The 12500-nt window shown below is 37.9% G+C and overlaps 3 long non-coding RNA genes across 4 annotated transcripts in view; 2 read left to right on the top strand and 1 right to left on the bottom strand.

The window, feature by feature from the left end:
• LOC144513408 (uncharacterized) overlaps window positions 1-12500 on the top strand; it is a 29537-nt gene that overhangs the window by 8625 nt on the left and 8412 nt on the right. The window lies entirely within an intron of this gene.
• On the top strand, window positions 8652-9312 carry LOC144513405 (uncharacterized). Of its 2 annotated transcripts, none has more exons than XR_013501122.1 (2): window positions 8652-8896; window positions 9035-9312. It is a non-coding gene; the product is annotated as an uncharacterized LOC144513405 (long non-coding RNA). The 2 variants fall into 2 exon arrangements; XR_013501121.1 differs by lacking the exon at window positions 8652-8896 and adding an exon at window positions 8906-8997.
• Window positions 9098-10550, bottom strand: LOC144513404 (uncharacterized). The gene is made up of 2 exons (XR_013501120.1): window positions 9873-10550; window positions 9098-9408 (listed from the first exon to the last, which is right to left on the bottom strand). It is a non-coding gene; the product is annotated as an uncharacterized LOC144513404 (long non-coding RNA).

The raw sequence follows: 12500 nt of genomic DNA, 5'->3' as shown, positions 1-12500 counted from the left end.
AGACCTGTAACTTTTGCTATGTATATTTCTTTGTTTAGACACCAACACATATACTGTATATATATATATATATATATATATATATATATATATATATGTATATATATATATATATATATATATGTATATATATATATATATATATATATATATATATATGTATATATATGTATATATTATATGATGCTTTACACTACCGTTACTTTTGAGTTACTTTCACCAAAATAACAGTGGAAGAATGACTTTATCCACTTTACAGTAATACAGCATAATTTATTTATAGTATTTTGTAATATTAATCTGAATTAGCCAGCTAGCACCCCCCCCCCAACATGAATTTTTGACATTAGACAGTAAAGGCTTATATTATCTTATTTATGAACTTCAATATCCAATGGAAAATGATCTCAGAATGAAATATCACAACGTGGTGTCAACATAAAACACAGCGTGTTCGAGCCGGAGAGCAGAGTTTACTTCATGCCAAAACCAAAAGCCTTTCAACCAGTTAACGCTCCTTCATTCCTCTGAAAGTTTTGAATCCAAACCACCATCTTTTTCCTAAACTTATCGAGTCGTTTTGTCCAGCAATACACTTGAATGGGTAAACCCCTCCTGATTAACAATAAAAACTACAACTCCCATAATTCCACACAGCTTCCCAACATCATCAGAAGTCTGTGTTACCATCCAGTGTTTAGGTTGAGAGACCCCTAGTGGCAGAAAGTTACATATTGTACATTTAACGTCTGCAGTTTTCAGGCTTCTTGTCTTCAGAGAATAAAATGTTTTCTTACAGTTAAAACTAAAACAGTTGTTGTTATTGTTATTATATTGATCTGTAGTTTTACCCACATCTACTTTATGAATGAGTGAACATGACGACATTAAAAACAGACCCAGAGTTAAACTGTCACATGTTTTATTCAACAGGAGACACAAGTTACTCTGATTCATCAGGTAGTAACAGATTACTCTGATTCATCAGGTAGTAACAGATTACTCTGATTCATCAGGTAGTAACAGATTACTCATGTAATTGAAACTCAGTAGGTTTACTTTTGACACAGGTGACCAGGATTTTCTTCTCCACCTCCTCCACCGTGTACTCACAGTTGGGAGGCTTGTTATGAGCAGGATCGAGTTTACACTCAACCAGTTTAAAGTTATCTTTGCTGACTCCACTTCCTCTCCCCCCACAGACGGCTCGGACCTCGTCCACTGTAGCTTTGATGAAGGTTTTCTCCGGCTTACAGGTGTGTTTGTCGACGGCAGCGAATCCTCTGTCAGTCATCACCTGGGTGCATTGGTTAGAAGCCACAATATGCTTTGTTGCAAACTTTTTATCCTGATCCTCAAATAAACCAAAGAAACCGCTGCACAGTTGGCACAGAGAGATCAGCAGAACACCAGAAAAGATAGAGATCTTCATGTTGATCTGGAGAATTCAGAGTTATAAAAGCTGTTAGAGACTTTACTCTGACATATCTAACATCTCTTTATATTATCATATAAAAGCTGTTAGAGACTTTACTCTGACATATCTAACATCTCTTTATATTATCATATAAAAGCTGTTAGAGACTTTACTCTGACATATCTAACATCTCTTTATATTATCATATAAAAGCTGTTAGAGACTTTACTCTGACATATCTAACATCTCTTTATATTATCATATAAAAGCATACGTTACATCACATTTAACTACATTACATCACATCTAACTATGTAACATCACAGTTAACTTCAAGCTTCTTTTGGAAGTGCAGAAATGTGAAAAGTGTATACATAATCGACAAAAACAATGGAAAAAGCAGCCAGAACTGTGGAAAAAATGCCTACAAAAAAAAAAAAAAACTACATTTAACTTCAGACTTCTTCAAAAAGCCCCGAACAGATGACAAAGTGACAAAAACGTTAGCAAACCCCCCCACAACGTTGAAAAAAGTGACAGAAATATGTAAAAAGGGTTAGGAGATACCTATGTCAAAAAATACACCAAAACGTTCAAAACAGCTACAAAAATGTTGAGGTGACAAAGAAAGCTTCATTTGCTTCAGACAAAGCAGAATCACAAGTTTTAAATATTTATTTTACTTGTCACAACAGGGTCACACATTCAATTTTTGATTCACACATATTCATGTCTCAGGTTTAAATCAAATAAAAATAAATGTTCCTCCTTAAAATACAGGGGGCATAAGTCAGTACACCTCTATGTTAAATGACCATAGAGGCTGTAGGTTATTTCATGGATCCAGGACACTATGCATCCTGATAAAGTTCCCAATCTCTAGGTATGGAACAGAGTTGAAATGCAAACTTTACGTTATTACCCTTTATGTTCATCAATCCAGAGAAAACTGTGACACAGGTTTGTAACGATAAGTAAGATAAAAATAAAAACAAAAGTCTGAAAAAAACCTGACAAAAACATCAAAAAAACATTTGAAAAACACGCCTAAAGTATCAAAACCACATTTAACTTTAAGGTTCTTCAACAAACAGAATAAAGCTGCAAGAACTGAGACAAAGAGAGACATTCACCAAATAAACCCCACAGAAACATTGGAAAAAAGCTCCAAAAACGTTGGAAATAGCAGCCAGAACTGCAGAAATAACATAAAAATGAAAAAAACAAAAAACATTAATAAAGTGTCAAAAACTTTCATGGCAGCTGAAACAGAATCTAAACCAATCAGAGAAGTTTTAACGTCTCAAAGACAGAAAATCAAAAGTATATTTACCTGAATGACAGGAGAGAGAGATAGAAAAGACTGAGAACTCCTCCATCTTTATACTCTAAAATATTATAATATCATATCATAATACACGCCCACTTTATCTTTCATAGAGTCAGCAGCTATAACATTATAATATTATAATACACGCCCACTTTATCTTTCATAGAGTCAGCAGCTATAACATTATAATATATTAATATAGTGACTCATCATCCCTACAGGAGGAGATCAGAGGTTTAATTTCTCTCAGCTTTTATTAAAGTTTAGACATTTAACATTTAACTTTAGTTTGAGTTAGTTTTCTTTCATTTAGTCTCTACTTTCAGTCATTTAGTCTCTACTTTTTCATTTAGTCTCTACTTTCAGTCATTTAGTCTCTACTTTCAGACATTTAGTCTCTACTTTCAGTCATTTAGTCTCTACTTTCAGACATTTAGTCTCTACTTTCAGACATTTAGAGTCTAAAAGCATAAATAAAGTTGAAAAAAAGCAACAAAAGGCATATTCAGGTTGTGAATCGGCTGATAGATTTATTAAACTGTACGATGACTAAGGAACTTTTTTAGGGTCAGAGTGACACATCATCCCTACAGGAGGAGATTAAAGGGTTAACATCTAGTATTCTAGTTTAGTTTAGTAGACTGTGCATGTGTGTCTGTGTGTGTGTGTGTGTGTGTGTGTGTATGTGTATGTGTGGCTGTGTGTGTGTGTGTGTGTGGCTGTGTGTGTGTGTGTGTGTGTGTGTGTGTGTGTGTGTGTGTGTGTGTGTGTGTGTGTGTATGTGTCTGTGTGGCTGTGTGTGTGTGTGTGTGTCTGTGTGTGTGTCTGTGTGTGTCTGTGTGTGTCTGTGTGTGTATGTGTCTGTGTGTGTCTGTGTGTGTGTGTGTGTGTGTGTGTGTGTGTGTGTGTGTGTGTGTGTGTGTGTGTGTGTGTGTGTGTGTGTGTGTGTGTGTGGCTGGCTGTGTGTGTGTGTGTGTGTGTGTGTGTGTGTGTGTGTGTCTGTGTGTGTGTCTGTGTGTGTCTGTGTGTGTCTGTGTGTGTGTATGTGTCTGTGTGTGTGTGTGTGTCTGTGTGTGTGTGTGTGTGTGTGTGTGTGTGTGTGTGTGTGTATGTATGTGTGTGTGTGTGTGTGTGTGTCTGTGTATGTGTATGTGTCTGTGTGTGTGTGTGTATGTGTGTATGTGTATGTGTCTGTGTCTGTGTGTCTGTGTGTGTGTCTGTGTGTGTCTATGTGTCTGTGTGTGTGTGTGTGTCTGAGTGTGTGTGTGTGTGTGTGTGTGTCTGTGTGTGTGTGTGTGTATGTGTGTGTGTGTCTATGTGTCTGTGTGTGTGTGTGTGTGTCTGTGTGTCTAGAACTAAAGCAGTTTTATTTTAAAGCAGCTCTCTTGTTTATATCTCGGAGGTTTTGAACAGAAAAGAGCATGGTACCATCCACTGATATCATCTCTCCCTTCACACTCTCTCTGTTGTTCTCCAGCAGTTATTCAAACTGGAAGCTACACCCTGAGAGCTTGGTTTGCATGGATCAGTTTAGTCGTACAGCTCCAAACCAGTTTTATGTAAAGCGAGAGATAACGTGTGATGGCGTACGCTTACAGATATGGCTTTTACAACACATCTAAAGTCCTTTCAAGCTGCAACGATTAAAACACAATGGGTGCCCTATAAAGCCCTATAAACGTTCCTCAGCCATGGTACAAATTAGCAAAAACTTAACAAAACTTAAAATGACATTTTAAAAACTGACTGACAGCAACTCTGTCACAGCCTGAATATGAAGCTCTTCTTCTGGGGGAATTTCTGAGTCTCAACGTTGGTGTAAAATAACTTTGGGTTTCTTGTTGCTCTTTAGTCAGGGTGGGGGTCTCTAACATGTCTGTGCTGACGTCTGGGATGCTTTTTTCACAGTTTATTTGTCGTTATTTTCCGCCAATGACCACAAAATATTGAGAACAACCTAACCAATGCAAAATGCAACGACTGAAAGAGTTTGGGTGTGTTGTTGGAAAGTGTGGGGTATTCACTGACTTTGAGAATTATCACATTTACTGCCATCCGACCCCCACCAGTTCCTCCCCCAGGACTGAGAGGGGTTTGTCATGTAGCGTCTTTGGGCTCTTTGGAAAACACCTCTGTCTGGGCCTGGCTCCAGACGACAGCCCCAGGCTTCCTCCGGGCCGGGTCACTCTTCCTCTACTCCGATGATTTAGAGGTCTTTGTAATCAATTCTTAGTCTGGCCCCTCGCCTGAGACCACATGGGAGACCCTGTTAAGACGCGATGTGAGTCACGAATGTGTAGAACTGTTGCCATGTTTGACCGCAAGCTACAGCTACACCGCTAGGATGAAATGCGAAAACACATTGTAAAGTAAGGCTGTTGCAGCTAGTTCAGGGGAGAGACTGTGTGACACTAGGTGGTACAGCCATGCATAATAAAAAGAATTGCATAAAATAAAAATAATTTTTTTTCTGGTGCAGGTATGAACCGAACCGTGACTTCTGTGTGCCGTTCCACCCCTGTTACCCCCTAACCCTTGCACCCTAACACATAACCCTTACCCCCTAACACATTTTAATCCAAACCATGATCTTTTTCCTAAACCTAACTGGTCGTTTCAGTAACTAAACTGCAGTCAACTTTTCTCTGCAACACACAACTACCAACTGCCCATAAAAAATAAAAGGAAAATAATATATACAGGCCTATAAATGAATGTATATGGACCTTTTCAAGTATTGTATTGTTGTATGTATTAGTTGTTAACTATAGGATTGTCAAAGTGGTGTTGCTGTAGCTAGCCGTCAGAGATGGAGGCCCTTCTGCACCTGTGCGACTCACATTTGGTCCTGACAGACCCTTCCAGGAGCACCAGGCTCCAGACAACACATCAGTCAGGTACATAGGGACACACAGACCTCTCCAACACCATAAGGTGATGGTTCACGGAGAGATCAGGGGTGTCCAACTTAACTTCACTGAGGGCCACACTGGAAAAGGAGAATCACATCGAGGGACAGACATGTTGTTCATCAACATGATTTTATTCATCAAAAAGTCAAATATCATTGACTGTATTATTGCTTGTCTCAAATAGTTTTCTCAACTACAGTTTGGTCGACTTTCAGTCATGTAGTGGCTTCTTTCAGTCATTTAGTCTCTACTTTCAGTCATTTAGTGTCTACTTTCAGTCATGTAGTGGCTTCTTTCAGTCATTTTCAGACATTTAGTCTCTACTTTCAGTCATTTAGTCTCTACTTTCAGTCATTTAGTGTCTACTTTCAGTCATTTAGTCTCTACTTTCAGTCATTTAGTCTCTACTTTCAGACATTTAGTCTCTACTTTCAGTCATTTAGTGTCTACTTTCAGACATTTAGTCTCTACTTTTAGTGTCTACTTTCAGACATTTAGTCTCTACTTTCAGTCATTTAGTGTCTACTTTCAGACATTTAGTCTCTACTTTCAGTCATTTAGTGTCTACTTTCAGTCATTTAGTCTCTACTTTTAGTGTCTACTTTCAGACATTTAGTCTCTACTTTCAGACATTTAGTCTCTACTTTCAGACCCATTAAAAGTGCTGATGTAAATGTAGAAAGCAGTCTCAGACGTGATGTTAAAATGTGTTTTCTCCTCTTGGACCTGGTTCTGAGTCTGGCTGCGGAGTTTTTAATCAGCTGAAGTTTGTTGTTGTGAGTCATGAGAGGAGAGCTCTGCAGCAATCTAACCACCATGAAATGAACACATGAATTATTCTTTCTAAGGCTGTTCTGATATCATCTCTCCCTTCACACTCTCTCTGTTGTTCTTCCCCAGTTATTCAAACTGGAAGCTAAACCCTGAGAGCTTTGTCTGCATGGATCAGTTTAGTCGTACAGCTCCAAACCAGTTTTGTGTAAAACGAGAGATTACAGTTTTGGTTATCGCTTTGGTACTATTATCACAACTATGTGGTACAATCTTACAACTCTTACACTCATCACACTCATAACATCCAGTCTTTCATTCAAAACTCTCCGTTGGGCATTCATTTGGATTGGGGGCAGGTAGGGAGGCAGGTAGGGGTGCAGTTAGGGATGCAGGTATGCGGGCAGGTAGAGGGGCAGGTAGTGGGGCAGGTAGGGGGCCAGGTAGATGGGCAGGTAGGGAGGCAGGTAGGGAGGCAGGTAGGGAGGCAGGTAGGGGGGCAGGTAGGGAGGCAGGTAGGGAGGCAGGTAGGGGGGCAGGTAGGGGGTCAGGTATTTTATGTGACTGTTTTCTCATTGAAAAAAACAACAATGAAGAGAGATAAATGTGTATGTGTGAGGATGAGTTGAGTATTGTTCCACCAGATGGAGCCCTGACTCTCTTACACAGTTTATATTCTGTCAGAAACAAGAACAGACTGAACACAAGTGGAGCACAAACTAAAATAATCTGTTCATCTTCAGCTCTGATCTCTAAATGTTTGATGTTTATGATGCTGCTGCTTTTAAGGAGAGACACTAACAGACAGAAACACCATCTTTACCTTTTAGATTAATCTAATAAGAGAGTACTCTCATGCAGCTTCAGAGATGTAATAAAAGAAACTTTTAGCACGTAATGTGTAAATAATATGAGTCAAATGTTTAATTTTATTGACAGAAGTTCCTCTCTGTTTGATCAGAGAAGTTTAAACGTCTTCAACTTGTTTCATAGTGAACAGGATCACCGTGTTACAGGGTTCCTGTTTTAGTGAAGTAGACCTTCGTACAGACAAAAACTGGGCATTAGCTTTAGCGTTAGCTTCAGCATTAGCTTCTGTCTGTGTGCTGTCAACATGTTAAAGGAGGTTTTGCTTTGATACCAATCTTTACCCATGTTCTCTCCTCTTTCACAGATGTTTCTGATGCTCTGATGAAGGTCTCGTTCCTCTTTCAGTTCCCGTTGAGTCCGGTGAGTCGTCTATTTTTTTTCACCTTCTGAGTTCTGAATACAGTTACTGTCTGTGTAATAGATTACTTGGAGGGATTACTTTATGTGTGCAGTGAGAGGAGACACTGTCAGGACAAAATGAAGTACTCCTAAAGTAATCCAAAGTGTTTAATATTATTTCAGGGCATGTATTTAGTTGAACTGTGGTGGAATATGTTTAAAAAGTTCCCAGATGATGCTGTGTGCCTCAAACAAACCATTTAAACTTCATCTGACATCAACTTTGATCTGATTCTGCTCTGAATGACTAAACCTGGAGACGTTATATTAATCATTATAAAGCAGTGAAACCATGAGACAAGCAACAAAACGCTGAAAATTTTCACAAACTTCAAAACACCAATGTATTAGCTGATAAAAAATGTCAAAAACTTTGAAAAAGCCCTCAAATGTTGTCTAAATCATAAAAACCCCATCTGTGTAGTTTTATTGAACTAAACTTTCTGAGGAGTTATGAGCAGGGTTCAGTGTTTTTGCATTATATTGAATGGTATTAGAATAAGTTATATGTGAAAACATTAGTTAGACAACATTATAAAAAACATTTTTTATAGTTTTCACATTATCTATCACTTTTTTTCATTGGTTCGTTAGATACATATTTATAAATTTCAATAACTCGAACTGCATTCATTAAAAAGTTAAAAAGTTCCTATATATATATATATATATATATATATATATATATATATATATATATATATATATATATATATATATAGTGTATATACATATTTACACTTTGGCTGATGTTTCCTCTGAAATGACTTCATTTAGTTGTACATCATCTGTTGACTATTTTATATCTAACATCTCTTTATTTAACTGCCACTTTCACTGCTTTTCTTTCTGGACCTTTTTAACTTCATTGTTTTTATTCTAGTTATATGAACATACATATATCTTCTGTATGTCTCTTTAGTTTTTAGTTTGTAAAACACCTTGAGCTGCATTTAATGTGTGAAAGGTGCTTTACAAACAAGATATTATTATTATATTGATCTGTTATCTTCTTTATGAATGAGTGAACATGACGACATTAAAAACAGACCCAAAGTTAAACTGTCACGTGTTTTATTCAACAGGTAGTAATAGATTACTCTGGTTCATCAGGTAGTAACAGATTACTCTGGTTCATCAGGTAGTAACAGATTACTCTGGTTCATCAGGTAGTAACAGATTACTCTGATACATCAGGTAGTAACAGATTACTCTGATCATCAGGTTCATCAGGTAGTAACAGATTACTCTGGATCATCAGGTTCATCAGGTAGTAACAGATTACTCTGGTTCATCAGGTAGTAACAGATTACTCTGGATCATCAGGTTCATCAGGTAGTAACAGATTACTCTGGTTCATCAGGTAGTAACAGATTACTCTGGTTCATCAGGTAGTAACAGATTACTCGGGTGCTGCAGGTGCTGCAGGTTCTGCAGGTGCTGCAGGTGCTGCAGGTGCTGCAGGTAGTAACAGATTACTCGGGTGCTGCAGGTGCTGCAGGTTCTGCAGGTGCTGCAGGTTCTGCAGGTGCTGCAGGTGCTGCAGGTGCTGCAGGTGCTGCAGCTGCTGGCGAAGCTTTAGAACTGCCAAACCTCTTCTTAAAACTCTCCTTGATCTTGCTGAAAAACTTTGCATCTGCCATTTCTGGTCCAACGAACAGCAGAGCAGCAGAGATCAGCAGAACACAGAGAGAGATCTTCATGTTGATCTGGAGAATACAGAGTTATAAAAGCTGTTAGAGACTTTACTCTGACATATCTAACATCTCTTTATATTATCATATAAAAGCTGTTAGAGACTTTACTCTGACATATCTAACATCTCTTTATATTATCATATAAAAGCTGTTAGAGACTTTACTCTGACATATCTAACATCTCTTTATATTATCATATAAAAGCTGTTAGAGACTTTACTCTGACATATCTAACATCTCTTTATATTATCATATATATGTCTTTAGTTTTATAAATGTCTCCTAACTGTCTGATGATGTAAGAACTTGTTAAGTGACATCAGAATAACTGCTCACAGGATTATTAATCTAAATCTTTCTGCAGAAGAAATCCATAAAGTCCTGATGCAGCCAGAATAAGTTCTGAATGATTGCAGATATAAACATACAGAGTTTAAATGTGTTAAAGACAGAATAATAATAGAAAGTATATTTACCTGAATGACAGGAGAGAGATGAGTTCTAGAGTCAGCAGCAGGAGAGATACCTGGAATATCACATCATAACACACACGTTACATCACAGTTAACTACAAACACACAAAAAATTCAAAAAACTACAGAAAAGGCAACAAAAATGTCAAAAAAGTGACAAAAAAGCTGCAAGAACTACTGAAAAAGTGACAAAATATTAGAAAAACACAACAGAATCTAAACCAATCAGAGAAGTTTAAACGTCTCAAAGACAGAAAATCAAAAGTATATTTACCTGAATGACAGGAGAGAGAGATAGAAAAGACTGAGAACTCCTCCATCTTTATACTCTAAAATATTATAATATCATATTATAATACACGCCCACTTTATCTTTCATAGAGTCAGCAGCTATAACATTATAATATATTAATATAGTGACTCATCATCCCTACAGGAGGAGATCAGAGGTTTAATTTCTCTCAGCTTTTATTAAAGTTTAGACATTTAACATTTAACTTTAGTTTGAGTTAGTTTTCAGTCATTTAGTCTCTACTTTCAGTCATTTAGTCTCTACTTTCAGACATTTAGTGTCTACTTTCAGACATTTAGTGTCTACTTTCAGTCATTTAGTCTCTACTTTCAGTCATTTAGTCTCTACTTTCAGTCATTTAGTCTCTACTTTCAGTCATTTAGTCTCTACTTTCAGTCATAGAGTCAGCATCAGATAACATTATAATATTATAATATTCAGAGCCGCCCAGGTGACACATTATCCCTCTATATTATATTAGGAGATTAGAGGTTTAACTTCTAGTAGCTTTTTCTTTAGTTTAGACATTTAGATTTCATTTAACTTTATTCTGTTACTTTTGAGAGTGTTAGTTAGTTTTAGTCAGAAAGGTTAAGTTAGTTTTATAGTTTATAGTTTTGTGTTTTTGTCAGGTTAAAGGTCCATGTGTAATGTGTCAGCTTGGAGACAGATGTTAAATCTTTGTGGGCTTTACTGTCCGATGTTCTAAAAAACTAGAACTGACGTCAAAAAGCATCAAAGTGTCTGAAAGCGGCAAAATAAAAGATTCTGGAAAATGCATTAAAAAAAGCTTCAAAGAAAGTGTCAACAAGTGTCTAAAGGTTGTTGTATTTCATATTTAAATGCTTTTGCTCCCATGGTATGTATTTATGTTTCATGGCTTAAGTTTTAAATGTTTTTGTGCTATAGGTCTGTCTGTGTGTGTGTCTGTGTGTGTGTGTGTGTGTGTGTGTGTGTGTGTGTGTGTGTATGTCTCTGGGGGGGGTGTAATCGCATCCCTCCCTTAAAACGAGGGAAAGCATAACTTAAAACCTGTTGCAGACCGTTGACAGCTGACTGCTAACATGTTTAGTGAACCCTAATTATTATATACATATTACTATTGCATCATATAGCACTAAAATCATTCAGGGCGGCTGTGGCAAAGGTGGTAAGAGAGGTGGCCTTCTGATTGAAAGGTTTGTAGAGCCCTGCAGGTCAATGCCGAAGTGTCCTTGGGCAACACACTGAACCCCGAATTCCTCCCGATGCTGCGCCATCAGAGTGTGAATGTGTGTAAATGATCATCTGATGAGCAGGTGGCACCGTGTACGGCAGCCTCGGCCACCAGTGTTATGAATGTGTGTGAATGGTGAATGGTGAATGGTTCCTTTACTATGTCTAAACTCCATTTCCTTGATATTTGAATCTGAAATAAATGAGAACAAAAGCAGTTTTATTTTAAAGCCGCTCTCTAGTTTATATCTCAGAAGTATTGGACAGAAAAGAGCATCGTACCATCCACTGATATCAACTCTTCCTTCACACACCTCTGTTGTTCTTCCCCAGTTATTCAAACTGGAAGCTAAACCCTGAGGGCTTGGTCTGCATGGATGACTGTGGTGATAAAGCACCAAACTGGTTTTGTGTAAAGCGAGAGATAACGTGAGGGCGCATGGCAGACAGCGTCTCCCTCTGAGTTCAGCATTTAGCTCTTCCACGCTCCAGATATGGTTTTTCCAACACATCCACAGTCCTGCAAAGTTTTAAAACATAATGGGTGATGTTAGAAATGGATTCCTGCATGTCTTCTTGTCTGATGTCTACAGTTAGGACATGCTGTCGGATGCAGAATGCTGCAAAAAGAAACTCATCTTCACTCAGGGCCTGACAGGAAAATGAGAATCACATTAAGGGACAAACATGTAGAGTTTATTGACATGCTTTTATTTAAGAGAAAAGTCAAGAATTTTTTATTGTATTATTGCATATGTCACATATTCTTCTGAGTTGTAGTTTGTTTGACAAAAAAGTTCCTTAGCCATCGTAGAGTCACCGACTATAAGATTTTACTACCTGTCTGATGTCCACACAGAGAACATGCAGTCGGATGCAAAGAAACCCTTAAACCTTAGATTAGGGGTCCATCCATCCATTTTTTACCGCTTGGTCAAGGGGGAAGCAGTTCCAGCAGGGGACCCCAAACTTCCCTTTCATGAGCCACATTAACCAGCTCTGACTGGTTACCAGATGCTGAACCACAGCTGGATCCTTTCAGGGGCTCTACTCTGAGTTTCTCATGATGACTGAGCTTCTCACTCTATCTCTAAGGGAGACGCCAGCCACTCTCCACATTTCTG

This window comes from Sander vitreus, unplaced genomic scaffold, assembly GCF_031162955.1.
Source record: "Sander vitreus isolate 19-12246 unplaced genomic scaffold, sanVit1 ctg243_0, whole genome shotgun sequence".
In the NCBI taxonomy this organism is placed as follows: domain Eukaryota; kingdom Metazoa; phylum Chordata; class Actinopteri; order Perciformes; family Percidae; genus Sander; species Sander vitreus.
This window is presented reverse-complemented; position numbering and strand designations above follow the sequence as displayed.